The following is an 18,609-nucleotide window of genomic DNA, read 5'->3' on the forward strand; positions in this document are numbered from 1 at the left end:
ACTGTGGTGTGTATGTAACTGGACATGCAAGACTAGAAGCTATTTCCACCGCCTCACCATCCCCCATTTGCATTACTTCCTTTGCCAAAGCAGCCCAAGCTTCCCTCCTCTGTTTAGCCATCTCCCCCCATGGATCACGGTGTGCCCCTGGGATGGGATCTGGCCCTTTAAGGGTGCTATGCTGCTGGCGCTTCGGTGCAGACACCGAGGTTTCGCGCGGGGGGGGCAGTGAAGCAGAGGCTGGCTCGTGCGGGGGAAGCGGGAGCCCCCCCTCCCCCGCTGGAGCTGACAGTGAAACCGGAGCCGGCTCACGCGGAGCCAGCCTGCGAGGGGCAATCCGCCCCCCCGCTGGAGCCGGCTCGGGCGGGGAAGATGACCCCCCCACCGAAGCTGTAACCTGAGCCGGCTCACTGAGGGGAAGCGGTGGAGGCAAGGCTGGCGGCGGAGGCGAAGCTGGCTTGCCCCTACTCCCACCATCCGACCCGCCTGAAGCTGGTGGCGGAGGCAAAGCTGGCTTGCTCCTACCTCCACCATCCGACTCGCCCTCCCCCTCTGACAGGAAAGGTGCAGACGGTTCCACTGCGCCTATAGAGAAATCCTCCACACCACTTTGCTGGGGACTCTTAGGCATAAGTACTTTAGTTACAGAGGGTGCCAGGGGATCATCTTCACGACCATACCCTATATTCCTCTTATGAGCTTCTGTTGCCCTTTCTGCTGCCTTTCTCTCAGAGACCTGCTGAAGTAACGTGTTATACACCACCCGCCATAACTTCCCGAATTTCTTTGCTGACTTATCATCATCTAGTACTGTATCCCACAATATTTCCCCAAACTTTCTCCACTCTGATAACTCATGAACTGTATGAGGATTAGAAAAGATACCCTTAGCATGGCCATAAGCTAATAACCCTGGTAACTCCTTTTTTAAATCTATCCCTTTTATCCCACGCCGCTCTAAATAGGCGGTAAATAAATCATATGCCGCTTGCCTATCCATACCTATTAATCAGCGCGCGCTGTTGCAGCTCTCCAGGCTCCGGCGGACACGTATTGGCTTAAGTCACAGTTGTGAACCTTAAGGGTCCTTCAAATTCCGGCACCGTACCGGCTGCTGGGACCCAAACCCAACTTCCGGACCGTGGCGTAATCCCTTTTTCTTTTAATCCGAGAAAAAGGGCAGAGATTCGGTTATGCCCGCATTCTCCACCATTTGTCGACGGAAGGGAACCAGGACATCATTTTGATCATCACAGGCTCAATTTTATTGATCAGTACGGCGGGTTAAATACAGTTAATAATGAGCTTCATACATATTGCAAAAGTTGAGCTCAGGATTGGTCAGCTTGCATATCAGCACCTACGCCTACTTCTACATTCCTATGGTTCTACTTTTGATACTTTCTACATATTCTTAGGATATATTCAGGACTAATCTCATCTCCCTATCCTCATGTTGCAGCAAGGTCGCTGCTGACTCTTCCTTTTAGCTTGCTGACTGCTGACTTTTCTCCTTCAGTTTAACCAGTGGCATTATATCAGTGTGGCCTTTCTCAGCTAACCAATTATTAATAATGCTCTCCACACAGATCCAATCCTTCCTGAAATGTGGTGTTTGCTGGCACTTGCAGTTCCCAGTTCTTGATATTTCCCTATTCTGGTACAGCCCAAGTGCAGCAACTTGCTGGCAAAGAAAGTCAAAACCAAGCAAAACCTGGTACCTACAGCAACCTGATCTCGGGTTTGGTGACACTGCCAGTACCCAGATCGGGAATGTTTCTGATGCCTGCACAGCCTAATTCCAGCAGTTTGCTGGCACAGAAAATTAGCATCTGGAAATTTCTCAGTGCCAGCAAAACCTGGCTGCAAAAAATGCAGCAATTTTCTGGAAAGAAAGCCAGAACCCAGCAGCTTCCCGGCACTGCCACCAGCACTGCCCAGGTCTGGTGTTTGCTGCGCAAGTGGCCAGATCTGGAAATTTCCCTATTCTGACACAGCCCAAGTGCAGCAATTTGCTTGCACAGAAATCCAAAACCTGTGGCAGCTTCCTGCTACTGGGTCTGGCACCACCCTGTCCTGGTTTAGGGCAAATTTGTTAAAGAATCTGCAAAGGAGGGCCCCTCCAGAAAGCAAAACCCACACGGCCCCTCCCTCCAACCGGTTCGTGGAAAAATTCCTTGGAGAGAGGTGGAAAGAACCTGTTTATTTCAGGCACAGCACCCCCCAGCACTCGAAATTAACAATACCCGATGACACCGCTCTGAGAAAGATGACAAAATCAGAAAGTCTCTTCCGGGGGTGGTTGCTCTTTTCTTAGTCCCTCCGGCACTGGGGCAGCTGCTGCAGCCAAACCTTCAGTGTTCCCGGGTCCCAGTCCGGAGCAGGTTCAAGATGATCACAGGAACAGGAGAGGAGAAACAGTCTGGGAAGGAATTTTGACTGTTTAGCTAGAACTAGCTAATAAGCAGAAGGAAAAGCGGGAGGAGAAGCAAGAGCAGGAAAGCAAGCAAGCAAAGTGGCAAGCAGAAAGCAAGAAGTGAAAAACAGCCCTATGTATACTGCCCGTCTCTGTGTCCCTGATAAGAGAAACCCAAACAAAACTTCCACTCTTCAGAGCCGGTCTTAAAGGCACAGAACAGATGAATGGGGATACAAGCATCATAACGTCACCCCAGGACACAGCCCCACATCTTGTGTTTCCTGCACCAGAACCCAGATTTGGAAATTTCTCAGTGCCAGCAGAGCCAAAAACTGGCAGATTTCTGTCGTTGGCAATGACACTGCCCAGATCTGGTGTTGGCTGTCAGTGCCAGCGCCCAGATCTGTAAACTTCCTGGTGCTGGCGGCACAGCCCAAGTCCGGGGATTTGCTGGCACAGAAAGCCAAAGTTTGGAAATCTGCAGGTTCTGGCTCTAGCACCATCCAGCTCTGGTGTTTGCTGGGACCGCCAGTGCCCAGATTTGGAAATTTTCCAATGCCTTCACAGCCCAGGTCTAGCAATTTGGTTTTAGCTAGCTTAGGAAGCGAAGTTCCTTGGACTGTGGCTTTCCTTTTCCTTGAAACTATTTATACCTGCTCTGGACTGAAAACCCAGAAAAACACCGGCAGCAGCTCACACCCACGGCCCACCGAGCTCTGGGATGCTGCATTCCAGCGCCAGAGGGACTCAGGAGAGACCGAGTGAGCCAACTACAACCCACAAAAAGGACTTTCTCAATTTGCCATCTCCTCACCACTCTCTGAGGTTTTATTTAATATTATTCATTTTTCATGCTTGTGAATACTTTACTTGGTAAATAAACTGGGTTTTTTTTCACTCTTCTCGAGGGAAGTCTTTTCCTGAACTAGTAGGGGGAGGGGCCATTTGAACTTGCTTTCTAGATGGACCCCTTTTGGAGATTTCCTCCCAAATTTGCCCTAAGACAGCACAAACAGTCACAATGAAAATTTCACCAGTGGCATCATTTCCTGGTGGCAAATCTTGTGACAGAAAATTGACCCTATTCTCCATGAGAGATTCTTGCGAAGAGCAGACAGGAGAAGATTCCTGGAAAACTGAAACAGCTTTCCAGAAGTGAAATGAAAATGAAAGAAACAATCCAAGATGTTTTCCTCTATTTATTTCTATGCTCCCCTTTTCCATGTTGCACTACTTCTCTATCCCAGTAATTCCAGATGCACTGCACCTCTAAGATTGGCGACTTAATGATTTTTAGACACTCTAAAATACCACGAGCCACACACAGTTTTCCTTCCCCTGTTTTTACAGGAAAGCAACACTGGAGGTGTCAGTGCAGTGCTGGGGTCAGGTAGGAATCCTACCCCAAGGGAAGGTGTCCCGACAGTGTTTGACCCTCAGCAAGGACAATGCACAGCAGCGAGCGAGGGGATCGCTGTGCCAGAGTGCAGGAGTCAGGGCTCTGCATCTGGGCTCAGCACTGCAAAGTTCCCGTGTTTGGACAGACGGAGGGGTTGTCCCCGGGGCGCGCGGGGCTCGAACGTGGGGCTCGTGGGGCGAGCGGGGAACGGACACGGGGACGAACGGCCCCGGTGCTTCAGTTGCAGCGGCGGCAGCGGCGGCAGCAGCAGCAGCGGCGGCAGCAGAAGCGGCGGCAGCAGCAAAAGCAGATAGACTAGAAAAATCGTTCTTTCTCTTTCTCTCGCTCTTTCTCTCTCTCTCCCTTTGCCGCTGTCGGGCACCCTTCTCTCGGGGTCCCTTGCCCGGCGTCCCTCTCCTCTCCCCGCCTCCCTCTCCCCGTGATGGGCCGGGCCATGCCCCCGGCCCCGGGCGGGGCTGCCCCGTGCCCGGCCCCGGCCGTCCCGCCGCGGTCTCGCCTCCGCCCGGCTCTGGCCGTACTGGCGCTGGCGCTGCCGGGCGAGTATCGGTGCCGGGGGCGGGGGCGGCACCGCCGCCCTTCGGCTCCGCCTGGCCCGAGCCCGGCCCCAGACCCGAGGCAGGCTCCAGTCCCGGCCCCGGCCCCGGTCCCGGCCCCGGCCCCGGCCCCGGCCCCGGCCCCGGCCCCTGCTCCTCCCGGGGCCCGCGGAGGACACACGCGGCGCGGCCGCTCCCGCCGCCTCCGCTGCGGCTTCCCCGGCCCGAGCTCCGCCGCTCGGCAGCGCGGCCGCCGGCCCCGAGCCTCCCGTGCCGCATTCCCGGGAGCGAACGCCTGGGCATGGCCGGCCCGGGGCGGGTGAGGGGCGCTCGGGGGCCGTTGCTGGCCCCGGGCCGAGCGCTGACAGCCGCGTCCCGCCCGCAGGGAAGGCGCAGGAGGCCCTGCAGGAGCGGTACCGCCTGGGATCGCTGCTGGGGCGCGGCGGCTTCGGCAGAGTCTTCGCGGCCACGAGGATCTCGGACGGCGCCCCGGTGAGCGGCGGGGCCGGCGGCGGGCGCAGGAGGAGGGGATGGAGGAGGAGGAGGAGGGCGGAGGATGGGGCTCGCAGTGCGGGCGGCGAGCTCACCCCGCTGCTGCCTTTGGCTTGCAGGTGGCCTGGGTAAGGAGATCTTGGAAGAGCTTAGGAATAAAAAGAGGATGTATCAGAGTTGGAAAAAGGGTCAGGTCTCCAAGGATGTATTCAAGAGGGCTGCTAGAGTATGCAGGAAAAAAATTAAGGGAGGCCAAAGCCCAGTTTGAACTCAGGATAGCGACCGCTGTTAAGGATAACAAAAAATGTTTTTATAAATATATTAATAGTAGGAAAAAAGGTAGGACCAGCCTTTGTTCCTAATGGACACAGGTGGGAATTTAGTATTTACAGACGAGGAGAAGGCAGAAGTGTTTAATGCCTATTTTACCTCGGTTTTTAAAGAGAAGATGACTTGCCCTCAAGACTCCCGTCCGTCTGGACTGGTAGATGGTTTTAGGGAACAGAATGGTCCCCACATTATCCAGGAAGAGGCAGTTATAGAACTATTGAAATGCTTGGACATTCACAAATCTATGGGACCAGACGGGATCCACCCCAGGGTGATGAGAGAGCTGGCAAATGAGATTGCAAAGCCACTCTCTATCATTTACCAACAGTCATGGATTACTGGTGAGGTTCCGGATGACTGGAAGCTGGCCAATGTGATACCCATTCACAAAAAGGGCGCAAAGGATGATCCTGGCAATTATAGACCAGTCAGTCTGACATCTATACCTGGCAAAATAATGGAACAGTTCATATTACGTGCCATCATGCAAAATTTGCAGGATGGCCAGGGTATCAGACCCAGTCAGCATGGATTTATGAGGGGTAGATCATGTCTAACTAACCTGATCACTTTTTATGACCAGGTAACCCGCCTAGTGGATGCAGGGAAGGCTGTAGATGTTGTTTTTCTGGATTTCAGCAAGGCCTTCGACACTGTTTCCCATAGCATACTCCTACACAAGCTAGCTGGCTGTGGTCTGGATAGGAATACCCTTTGCTGGGTTCAGAACTGGCTGGATGGCCAGGCCCAGAGAGTGGTGGTGAATGGTGTCACATCTAGCTGGCGACCAGTCACCAGTGGTGTCCCTCAGGGGTCTGTGTTGGGACCAGTTTTGTTCAATATTTTTATTGACGATATGGATGAGGGCTTAGAGTCTTTTATTAGTAGTTTCGCTGATGATACCAAATTGGGAATGAGTGTAGATCAGCTAGAGGGGTGTAGGGCTCTTCAGAGAGACTTGGAACGGCTGGACATATGGACAGAATCAAACGGGATGAGCTTCAATAAGTCCAAGTGCCGAGTATTGCACTTCGGCCATAATAATCCCCTGTACCGATACAAGCTGGGGATGGAGTGGCTGGATAGTGCCCAGGTGGAAAGGGACCTGGGGGTGCTGGTTGACAGTCGATTGAATATGAGCCAGCAGTGTGCCCAGGTAGCCAAGAGGGCCAATGCCATCCTGGCCAGTATCAGAAATGGAGTGGCCAGCAGGAACAGAGAGGTCATTCTTCCCCTGTACTCGGCACTGGTGAGGCCTCACCTGGAGTATTGCATCCAGTTCTGGGCCCCTCACTTGAGGAGGGACGTTGAGTTACTTGAGCGTGTCCAGAGGAGAGCAAGGAAACTAATAAGGGGCTTGGAACACAAGCCATATGAAGAGTGACTGAGGGAGCTGGGGTTGTTCAGCCTGGAGAAAAGGAGACTAAGGGGTGACCTCATCACTCTCTACAACTTCCTGAAGGGTGGCTGTAGTGAGCTGGGGGTCGGCCTCTTTCTCCGGGCGACAACGGATAGAACAAGAGGACACAGTCTCAAGTTGCGTCAAGCTAGATGTAAGTTAGAAGTAAGAAGGAAATACTTCACAGAAAGAGTGGTCAGAAACTGGAATCATTTACCCAGTGAGGTGGTGGAGGCATCATCCCTTGAAGAATTCAAAAAAAGACTGGATGTGGCACTTGCTGCCATGATCTAGTTGAACAGTTAGAACATCGGCTGGACTAGATGATCTTATAGGTCTCTTCCAGTCTTGAAAATTCTGTGATTCTGTGATTCTGTGATCAAAAGGGTGCCACGGAACCGCGTCCGGCGCTGGGGCGAGCTGGTGAGTGAGCGGGGCCAGCAGCCAGGGCTGCCGGCCGGGGATGAGCCGGGGCCCGGCACGGTGGGAGCCGCCAGGACGCCCCGAGGGAGAGCGGGCGTGGGGCCAGCGCAGGGCTCAGAGCATCCCGGGCTGGCTGAGGGCTTCCCCAGGCCTGGCACGGCATCGGCCCCACTGACGGCATCGTGCTCCTCCCGCAGCCCGACGGCACCAGCGCACCCCTGGAGATCGTGCTGCTGGCCAAGGTGTCCACTGGCTTCCCCGGTGTGGTCCAGCTGCTGGAGTGGCTCGAGCTCCCCAACTGCATCGTGATGGTGCTGGAGCGGCCAGAGCAGTGTCAGGACCTGCAGCGTTTCATTCGGGCACGGCGGTTCCTGCCCGAGGAGGAGGCGCGGGAGCTGTTCCGCCAGGTGCTGGAGGCCGTGCGGCACTGCACCAGCTGCGGGATCCTGCACAGGGACATCAAGCCAGAGAACATCCTGGTTGACCTGGACACCAGGCAGGCCAAACTGATTGACTTTGGCTGTGGCACCTACCTGCAGGACACAGTCTACACTCACTTTGCAAGTGAGCCTACCCAGGGCTGTGCTCCCGCTGATGACATCTCATGGCCCAACATCTCTCAGCCCAAGCTGGCTGTAGCAGCGGGGATTCTCCCTTTTGCTGCCAGTCAGAGCACTGAATCTTCAGCTGAGTTGCTTTAGAGCGGGGCTGGGTGGGCAGCCATCTTCCAGCCCTGCTGGCAGCCTTTGCCAGCCACTCTGCCCAGGACTAGGGCTGGGCTGGGGCAGCCAGCCCGACCAAAACCCCCGTGGGTGGAGGTAGCAGAGAGGGAGGGCAGAACCTGTGCCCCAGCCACTTTGGTGTGCAGATGAGGGGAAGGGCTTGGACTGCTCCACTCGCCCTGTTTCCCTGGCTTCATAATATTTTTGGGGCAATGCAGGCAGGGAGGATAAGGGCATGTTTTTTCCCCAGCATGGAGTGGGTTTTTCCTTTGCATGTCATGGTCGGGCCTAGCCAGGGCTGCCCTCTTCCAGCACTAGAGGCTTCTTTTCCAACCCTAACTTTGTGCACAAGTCCCAGGTGCTGGCGAGAGGGCAGTGGTCACCCTGTGTGCCCCTGATGCAGCCCCTGCACACCCAGGGATGCTGGGGCCAGGCTCTGGGAGCAGCAGCATCCCCCTGATGAACTCCATCTGTATTCCATAGGAACACTGTCCTACAGCCCCCCAGAATGGAACGACTTTGGGTGGTACCATGGCGAGGCAGCAACGGTCTGGTCCCTGGGCATCCTGCTGCACCAGATGGTCTGCGGGGAGCACCCTTTCAGGAGGGGCCAGAACCTCAGCTGGGGCCAGCTCCCGCTGCCACAACGGCTCTCTCAAGGTGGATCCTCTTCTCTGGGCACGGGGGGAATCCCAGTGCTGGGAGCCAGCAGCGGGGTCATGGGCATCCTTCTCTGGCAGCTGCTGAGGAGGTGGCACATGTCCGGCTCTCCTCCAAAACAGGGAATTGATGGCAAAGTTTAGGCCCAGCTCTGAGCACATCCAGCATGGCCTGGGCATGGGGATAGTGGGGTAAAGCAGACAGGAGCCTTCTCTGTCTGACCATCACTTTCTGCTTTCTCTCCCCAGAGTGCAAAGACCTGATCAGGTGGTGTTTATCCGTGAACTCCTTGGACAGACCTGCACTGGAAGACCTGTTTTGTGATCCTTGGATGTGGGATATTCCTGTGCCATAGAAGAAGGGAGAGAGCCACAGGCACACTTTGATCCAGAGCCCTGGTAAGTTCCTGCTCCACATATGCCTTGGCAATGAGAAGCAAAGGAACCCAGAGCTTTTTGTGCTGCCTGTGTCACTGCACCAGGGTCATGGGATGGGAACGCACAGCCCTTGTGCTGGAGCTGAGCTGCTCTGCCCAGCACTGGTGGCCGCCATCCCAGCTGGTTTTGCTTGTCCCGGTTCTCTGACAGCTGGGGCCCTGGGCAGAGCCCTGAGAGCCTGGTCTGCACCTAGGGAAGGAGAAAGAGCCCCTGGAGAAACTGTACCGGGTGGGGATGCTGCTGCTGCTGCTGCTGGAGACAGCGAGGTTGATGTCAGGGATGACAAGCTCTTCCTCAGCCTGGCCACGGGAGGCTGAAGGTGATGCACTTTGATTCTGGCACCTTCTTCAAAGCCAAACTCAACAGGGAATTTGCAGATGAGTCCCCATCTGGGGAAATTCTGCCAGATTTGGGCATGACCCAGGGTGGCGGGGAACCAAAGGCTCCGCCTTTGCTGGGGCAGATGCAACTCATTCTTCAGTGGCTGCCCAGCTGCTTTTGGCAGGCCTGGGAGGATGGGCTGGGGTGGGTACAAAATGGGATTGGGCTCCTGGCCCTGCCAACAGCCCCCAGCACCCACCGTGCCCCGGGCTGGGGCTGGGGCAGCGAGCCTGACACAAACAAACCCCCATGGTGGGAGCAGAGGTGGGGCTCCAGAACCTGTGCACAGCTGCTTTGCTGTGCAGGCAAGGAAGGGCTTGGGCTGCTCCACTGCCCTTGTTTGCTTTGGGGTCACCGTGATTTTGGGGGGCAGTGCAGGGGGGAAGAGAGAAAGTGTGGGTTTCTCACAGCCATGGCTGGGTTTTTCCCTACCATGTAGGCGTTGGGCCTTCCTCAAGGCCCTGACAGAGATAAGAGTTTTTACCGTTTTTCTTGTTTTCCCTTTTTGTCTCTAAACTCTTTTCAATAATGTGTTGTTTGTTATTCCAGAGGAAGCATTCAAGGTGGTCCAGTGTGGATGGGGAAGTGCTTGGGAGCAGCTGTGGCGTGGATGGGCCGTGCCCTTGGAGAAGGCTGAGGACATGGTTTGGGAGCAGCTTTTCTTCCAGCCATGGGTGGCATGAGGTGGGTCCCTGTGTGCTTGGCAGGGTGGGATCAGAGCTTTTGGGAGATGGCAGCGAGCACAGGAGCATCCTGCTCTGGGCAGCTGCTGAGGGCTGGATGTGCCGTGGCTGGCTGCAGGCTGGGCACATGTCCTGCCCTCCTGCTCTGTGCCAAAGGCAGCAGGGATGGGCAGCTCTGGGCACAGCTCTGGGCACAGCTGGCATGGCCTGGGCACCGCAGGCCTTGGCACAAGGGCACAGGAGCCCTCAGCTGACGGGCGCTTTCTGCTTTCTCTCCTTGCAGCCGGGCTCTGCGGGTGCTGAGGCTGCTCTGGGCTCTGCCAGGCCTCTGCTGGGCTCAGCCCTGGGCCCAGCTGGGCTGGCTCTGCCCTCACATTGCTCTGACAGCTCTGCATCAGACGAGCCCGTTGCGAGCACAGCGCCTGAGCTTTCTGCTTTGGTAGGTGAGTGAGACTCTGCTGCAGGCCCAGAGATTGCAGCTGGGGACACACATCCAATTGGAAAGAACCCAAACTCTCCACAGTCCCGGCTGAACACCTGGATCTGTACAGGGTGTTTTGTCTGTCCCATTCTTCCTTCTTTATTGGCTGGAATTGTGCAATTGCACTTTGTTCCTCCTCTAGCAGTTCCACGAGTGGGCCAAAGCTGGCGAGTGGGCTGTGCTCCTGAGGCAGTACAGTCTGGAGCTGGTGGATGGAGAATTGCCCTTCTGCACTGCCAAACCAGAGCAAAAAGTTGTCAGTGGGACTTTGTATCTCTAAGAAATCCCTGACAGTTTCAAAGGGAATGTTCAGCTCATTCCCAGGCTGAGAAGGAAGGTCATCTTCTAAAGGATTTGGGCTTTGACAGAGTTTCCATTCCCAGTCCTGCTTGGAGCTGGAAGGGCACAAAGCAATTTCCTCTTGCTTCGACCACAATTTCAAATACCAATGTTGGAAACAAAGCCCAAAATCTTTTAAAAGGCTGCTGATGTCAGTAAGATGGATCCATGCCATCAGCACATTTACAATGTAAATGACTGAGTTCTCTTTTTAAAAAGATCATTTACCTCTTAATGCAAAGAATGTAACTTAGCATTTATGTTTTGGTTTTTTCACTGACATGTTATGTTTTTTCACTAAAACTTGGATTTTATTCTTATCTTTTACAATTTATCAATTTTTTTTCCTTTTTTCCCTCTAAATAGAAAACATGTCCTACAGAAGAAATGTCCTTTGCTCCTGGTTCCCGTGTGGAGCAGCTCCCTTCCTGCAGGCTGAGCTGCTCAGGCAGAGCCCGGCAGCTCCTGGCCCTGCAGGGCTGAGGCTTTTCCCCGTTGCTGGGCACAGACTGATGGAGCAGCACTGCTGAACACGGGCACACAGAGGGACCAGCAGCAGCTGCCTTTGGCCACCTGAGGCTCCAAGGCCCAAACTCTGAGCAGCCAGGACTGGAAGAGACTGGCATGATCTGATCCCTGACTCTGGGCCAGGGCTGCACAAATGACCCCACAGCAGCAGCAGCAGCAGCAGCAGATGGAGCTGACTTTGAGCACAGCCCCTGCCCCTCTTGCCTCCCGTGTGCAGCGGTGTCACAGCAGCCTGAGGCACCTGGGAGCCCCCAGTGCCAGCAGGGACTGGAGATGGCAGCCCTGGGCTCCTGGAGACTGTGCAAGGAACGGAGCTGGGCACTCCCTGTGCATGGGGAGCTTCCAGATGGAAAAGGCTGCTGTGCCCAGGCAGCTGCAAGGGCACAGAAAGGAGGCTCTGGAGCACTGGATCTGTGCCAGTGCCACAGTCCTGGGCAGCAGCCAGAGAGCCCTGGGGGAACAGAGGGCACAGCAAGAGGGACAGAACCAGGCAAGGGCAGAGACTGGAGAGAGCCAGGCCTGGGAGCAGGAACAGCTGCTTCATTGCACTCTTGGAGAAAGCTCTTGGCTGGTTCAAAGCTGTGAAAGGTGTGAAGGGCAGAGAGGAGGCCACAGCAAACAATGCTCCTGTTTGCACAGCCTCCCCTCTCCGTGTCCCAGAAGGAATTGCATGGACTGTGTTCTTCTCTCCGAGCCATCTCGTTCAGCATGAGCAGCTCAGCACCAGGAGCTGAAGCCTCAGGCCACAGGAGCTGGGCAAGAGGGAACTTTTGGAGCAAAGGAATGCTGCTAAAATAGCCCCAGCTGAATGCAGTGGATAGAATCATGGAATCACAGAATCCTTTCTCTTGGAAAAGCCCTCTGAGCTCACCCAGTGCAGCCGCTCACCCAGCAGTGCCAAGCCCAGCACTAAACCACGTCCCTGAAGTGCCAAGGCCTGGACACCAGGCCTGAGTGAGGCCTGGACAGCAGGCCCTGAGCCAAAGATGGCCTCTGGATGAACCTTCCAAGCAAAGGTTATCTTTGTATCTGCTCCCTGATGAAATATGCATGGTTATTAGCACTGTGATAGATGTAGCCACTCATTAGTGAAACATGGATTGACCTTTGTGTATTTAGAAGCCAGACAAGGCCATGAAATCTGACATATGGCCTTGTTTGGGGCTGTATGGTCAAAGTCAGCTCCCTTGGTTCCTGCTGGGTCCCTGGCCAGGCTTTGGGAGGGACCCAAGAGGAGGATGAAAGCAGATGTTGCCACCCTAGCAGTGCTGTCAGTTTGTTCATTCAGCACTGTCAGAGCTGGGCCCTCTCCCAGCGGGGTTGGAGCCTCACCTGGGGCTGGAGGCACCTGCAGGAATTCCCAGTGCCCAGGACTGGCTCTGCAGCCCTTGGCTGTGACAGCTTCCCCAGCTGCTGTGTGGGTCTGGGGGATGGTAAAGGCTGAGGGTAAATGCTGCTGGATCTTTCTTAATCACTGCTGCAATCTTTTGTGGGGATGGTTGGGTGCATTGCTGAGCTGCTCCTTTTGTGATTCTTTGCTTCCCTGAACTGCAGGAAATGACACTGATTCCTTCATTTGGACTCTGTGTCTTTGGTGCTGACCCTGCCCACTGGTAAAACAAAACTGGCCCAGTCTGGCCAGATCCCAACAAAATGTCACTTGTTCAGTGTCAATGTGAGGAATCAGTGCCATCAGAAATTCCCAGATGGGAAGCCCTTCCCTGGAGTTCCCTGGCTCTGGAGTGGGCTGAGGTCGGAGCCCCGTGGGAGCAGTGGGGCAGTCGGGTAAAAGAGGCTGAACCCCTGAATGGCTTCAAATGCTTTCAGAAATTGCAAATGGAAAAGGAAAAGACCTTGTGGGTTTAGGCAGACAAAGATGAATTTGTTAAGAGTCCATTGGAAACAGCACCTTCAGAAGGAACAATTATTGTTGGAATGCTCCCACATGGAGCAACAGAAGAAGATTTTAATCTTGAGCTCATATGCACCTGTGCAAGTGAAATAATAGTATAATAAATAAGTATATACATATTTATAGGATAATAAGACCTTAATGTTTATATTTATAGATTTATATATATATGTGTCTATATCTACATATCTATATCTATATTTCTATAACAATATGTACATATAAAATAAGAATAATGTGAAATAGTGCTGACAATACTAATTTGGTATCTTTGGCTGCTCAGGGATGTAACACTAAATACCCTACAGAACAGGATTGGCCAGGACCCTAATGTCAGTGGTCAACTTTGTGAGATTGTATACAATGGAAAAAGGAGGAAGGGAGGAAATTGGCTATTTTTATAGGGTATCCTGATTCTGTGATGCAGAGTGCTTTGTCTGTTCCTGTGAAAAATACAGTGATTAAGCCTGCAGGGTTTTTCATGTACCAGACTATGCACAAGCTGCAGGACTGGTTGAACGGGTTGTTAAAAGAGCAGTTGGAAAAATGAGGAGATGGAATCTTTGCCCATGGAGAGCGCATCTCCCAGATGTGCTCCATGCCCTTAACAATGGCCCACGGGGGAGATGGAAATGCCCTGGCTGTGCACGGCTGCCCCCAATTTGCAAATCCAACCCTGGGCAGTGAGACTTGGGCTGCCTGGGAAATTGTTCTGGCTGTGATGGCCCCTGGCAGGGCCAGCCCAGAGGCTGCAGGGCTGGGCCTTCATGCATTGGAATTAATGTGGAGAAATTCAAAGCAAATGAGAGCTATCAATCCTGAAACAGGAATTCAGATTCCTCCAGGTCACTTTGCTTTGGTAACTGCTCCCTTGGAGCTTGGCCTTGCAAAGTGTTCTTGTCATGGCAGGAGGAAATGATGCAGAATATCAAGGAGAAATTACAGTAATTCTGTTAAACAATAGTGACCAGGATTGGATTATTCAACCCCATGACAGGGTAGCACAATTATTGATCTTGCAATATTAAGAACGATTTTGAAAAAAGGAGATCCACCTCCAGTCACCACCGTTTGTGGAGACAAAGGGTTTGGATGCAGCAGCCCTAATAATGGAGCCAGATTGTGGGTCCAGAGGCCAAAAGGCCATTCCGAGGCAGCTGAAGGAGCAGCTCCTAGGAAAGACAACTCTGAGTCCTGAACCCTGGTCAGGAACAATGGGAATGTGTCCCTGCAGCCAGGGATTCTGTGTGAGAACAAGTAGATCTGACAGGAGATTGTTTCACACATCCTGCCAGACCAGATCTCCCTGTTTGCCACAAGGGCCCCTTTGGAAAATGCTCTGATCCACGGGGCTCCATGTGAAGGCTGCTGTGACACTGAGGGACTTGCACAGGAATTCCATCCAGGAGCCTGGGTGCCCCTCAGGGACTGGGACCCGGCCCCTTCCAGCCAGAGGGGAAAGGGCCCCCCAGGCCTTGTTAGCCACAGACAGCATGGTAAAGCTGAACAACAAAGGGCCTGGGGGCATTATTCTGGAATTAAAAAGGTGCCAGCTCCATGGGCAACAGAATTCTTGTTCCTAATTCGAATGAGATTGAGAAAAAAGAATGAAGAACGGTGTCACTAAAGTACTGCTGATGTCTGTGAGGTGTACCTTGATAGTCAGCCAGAATCTTTGTCTGCCACAAACACCTCTACTGTTTCACCAAGGAATTGGTTATCAAAATGTAATGATGGGTTATGATGGATTGCTGAGCTTCTTTTGTAATTCTTTGCTAATGATGATGTGCTTTGCTGAGCTTATCCTTTTTTAAATCTTTGCAGCTGTGCATGATATAAATGACACAATTCCTTCAGTTGGTGTCTGTGTCTTTGGTAGTGACCCTGCCCACTGGTGAAACAGGGCCCCCTCTTGCCTAAGTGTTACCTGGCAAGGCAAAAGCCCTCCCTCCAAAATTTCCCCCTTCACACCCTGAGCATGATGTGCTGTGGTCTGGTGTATGCCCGGGGTCAGTTGGGGTCCCCTGTCCTGGCTGTGTCCCCTGCCCAGCTCCCCCGCAGCCCCAGCCCCTCCCCAGCGTGGCTGGACGAGGGGCAGGACAGGCCTTGGCTGTGCTACAGCTCAGCAAGAACAAAACCATCTCTGCGTGCTCAGCCCTGTGCTCAGCACCCGGCCCAGCAGTGTCTCAGTGCCAGGGGCTGTGCCCTCAGTCCCTGCCAGGGGTTTCCATGGCAACTGCCAGGCCAGGTGACCCAGGTGTCCCCCCAGTGCCGGTTGCCATGGAAACAGTGCCCAGCCCCACCCCTTTCTGTCTGGCTGACCTGGCCTTTGGCCCTGGCAGTGCCGGTGGCTGCTGGTTCCTGGTGCCCGAGCGGCCAGCGCGGCACTGGGCAGGTGGCCATGGCACAGCCCCCAGCAAGGGATCCCCTCTGGCTCTGGGCACTGACACCAGCCCTGAGCACGGGCCCAGGGCAGCTTCCCATGGCCACCAACCATCACAACGGGTCCAGGCATTGGTTGCCATGGCACCAAACCAAGGACCGGTCCCTGTGGCCGTTGCCATGGCACCTGGTGTCACCAATGAGTGTTGCTGCAATTGTACCTGGAGCAGCCCTGGCACCTTTCAGGCTTTGTCCTGAGGGTTGCCATTGCAGCTCAGGACAGCAACAGCTGGGGCTCTGCAAGGGCCCCGGGGCAGATGGGAAGGAGCAGCAGAGCAGGGGCTGATCCATCCCCAGTGCGCTGCACAGCTCAGGGCAGCGTCCCAGAGCGTCCTCATGGAGCTGCCAACAACATCCCCCCTCTGCAGCCCTGGCCTCTCCCCCAGCTCACACAGGTGCCCCATCCTTGCAGGCACAGACGTGGCAGCACTGGCTCAGCAGCCCCTGTTTGCATTGCACAGAGCAGGGGGAGCACCCCCATGCTGTTGGTGTGGGGACATGAACCTGAGGGAGCACAAATGCCATCATCCCCTGGGCCAGCAAGGGCTCGGGGATGTTGAATTTCCGTTTTCTGTTTCTTCTCCCGGCTGATTTATGTCCGGAGATAGCTCAGGGATGCCACTTGTCGGTTTCTCGGCTGTTTAGGTGGCCTGGAAAGGCCCAGGGTGGCCTTGGACAGCCTGGCGCTTCAAAGGACGAGGAGAGACTTCTGATCTTGTCTCCGTCTCGGTGTTTATTAATTGTTTATCTAAAAGATTTTCTTTCAGCCAAACAGAGGTCTGCACAGCAGCCAGCCATGAGCACACTGTGAGCCCCCGGGGCGGTCACTTATCTTTATACCCGAAGTTACATATACAATATTTATAATTTTTCCCCAATACCTTCTACCCTTATTAACCGGTGCACTTCTAGTAAAGACCAATCCCAAAGTGCCACCATCACCACAGAAGATGGAGGCCAAGAAGAAGAAGAAGAAGGACAGGACACGCCCCAATTCCTCCATCTTACTTCTTTAGACCCCCCTGTACAGAAATCCTAAACCCTGTGTATTATACTCTAACTAACTTATCCCTTCACTATTCACCCCAGTGAAATCCTCCCAGTCCTCATACAGATGTTATCTCCTGTGTAGGATCAAAGTCCAGCCACCAGACACTTCTGGCAACATTCCAGGACTCCTGAGCCCCCACAAGGGTGTTCTCGGCCACTCTGCACCTCCATCCTGAGGTGCTGAGATCCCACAGGGGGACACCAGGGAAACCACTCAGCTTTGTCCTGGCCTCTGCACTCAGCCAGAAAGTTTGTTCCCATCAGGTGGGAGTTTCCTGTGCCACAGCAGATGCTATTGCTCAGAGCCAGGGCTGCCTGGCAGCCACCCCCAAACTGCCCTGAGCATTTCCCTTGCTTCACCTTGGCTTTCTTTACTCGTCCTGATACAAATTTCTTCTAATTCCCCACCTCAGGGGACCCAGAACTACAAACAGCACTCGAGATGCTGCCCAAGCAGTGCCCAGCACAGGGAAAGAATCCCTGCCCTGCTCCTGCTGGCCACACCATTCCTGATCCAGGCCAGGAGCCATTGGCCTTCTTGCCCACCTGGTCACACTGCTGGCTCATGCCCAGCCTGCTGTCCATCAGTCCCTGCAGGTCCCTTTCTGCCTGGCTGCTGTCCAGCCACTCTGTCCCCAGCCTGTAGCACTGCAGGGGTTGTTGTGGCCAAAGTGCAGGACCTGGCACTTGGACTTATTAAACCTGACCTTGTTGGATCACACATCCTTTTTAAACCACACCTGGATCCAGCCTGTCCAGGTCCCTGTGCAGAGCCCTCCTACCTCCATCCTCCAGCAGATCCAAACTCACACCCAGTTTGGTGTCATCTGCAGATTTGCTGGTGTTGGACACAATCCCCTCATCCAGACCATTCCATGCAGACATTGGAATCCACGCTGGCTTGCTCTGTCCCCTCGGCCATCCTGTGGGTGCCCTGGGATGGCACTCAAGGTGATCTGTTCCATAACCTTGCCGGGCACCCAGGTCAGGCTGACAGGCCTGGAGTTCCCCAGATCCTCCTTCCAGCCCTTCTTGGGGATGGGCTCACACTGGCACCTCCAGTGCTCTGGGACCTCCCTGCTGAGCCAGCACTGATGGTAAATGATGGAGAGCAGCTTGGGGAGCTCATCCACAGCTCCCTCATACCCCTGGGATGGATCCCATCTGTTCCCAGAGACACCTGTGAGCCTCTGAGTGGCTCAGCAGGTCACCAACAGCTTCCTCCTGGATTACAGGGGGCTGTTCTGCTCCCTGTGCCCATCTACCAGCTCAGCAGAGTACTTGTCCTGAGGACAGCCTGTCCTAATATCGAAAATTGAGAGAAACAAGATGTTAAGAAGCTCTGCCTTCTCCTATCTTTAGTTACTATATTCCCCACTGCATCCAATAAAGAGTAGAGGTTTTCCTTACCCCATGTTTTTCTATTAATTTAATTGGGGAAACATTGTCTATTTTTTTTTCACAGAAGTGGTCAGGTTAAAATCTAATTGAGCATTCACCTCTTGACTTTTTTTCTGCACGACTTCACAACATCCTTAAACATTTCCTAAGCTGTTTGACCTTCTGTCCAAAGTTGATGCACATCTTGTTACCCTTGAGTTCCCACAAAATCTCCATGGCCAGCCAGATCAGTCATTTTCCTCACTAGCTCATCTTTTGCCACATTGGGACAGGCTGCTCCTTCCCTTTAAGATTACTTCCTTGAAATGTGTCCATCCTTCCTGGACCCCTTTGTTTTTAAGGGATGTTTTCCTTCAAAGAATCAGGACCTGATTTGGTACTCCCAAAATCAGCATCCTAAAGAGGCAAAAGTCTGCCCTTCCTAATTCCAGTGCAGAAGTTTTGTTGCTGCCCCTCCTTCTTTCCCAGAACATTGAAAACTTGATTATTTCATGGTCACTGTGCTCCAGGCAACCTCTGAGCCCAACATCTGCCACCAGCCCTTCTGTGTTTGTGAA

Source organism: Melospiza melodia, unplaced genomic scaffold, assembly GCF_035770615.1.
Source record: "Melospiza melodia melodia isolate bMelMel2 unplaced genomic scaffold, bMelMel2.pri scaffold_35, whole genome shotgun sequence".
In the NCBI taxonomy this organism is placed as follows: domain Eukaryota; kingdom Metazoa; phylum Chordata; class Aves; order Passeriformes; family Passerellidae; genus Melospiza; species Melospiza melodia.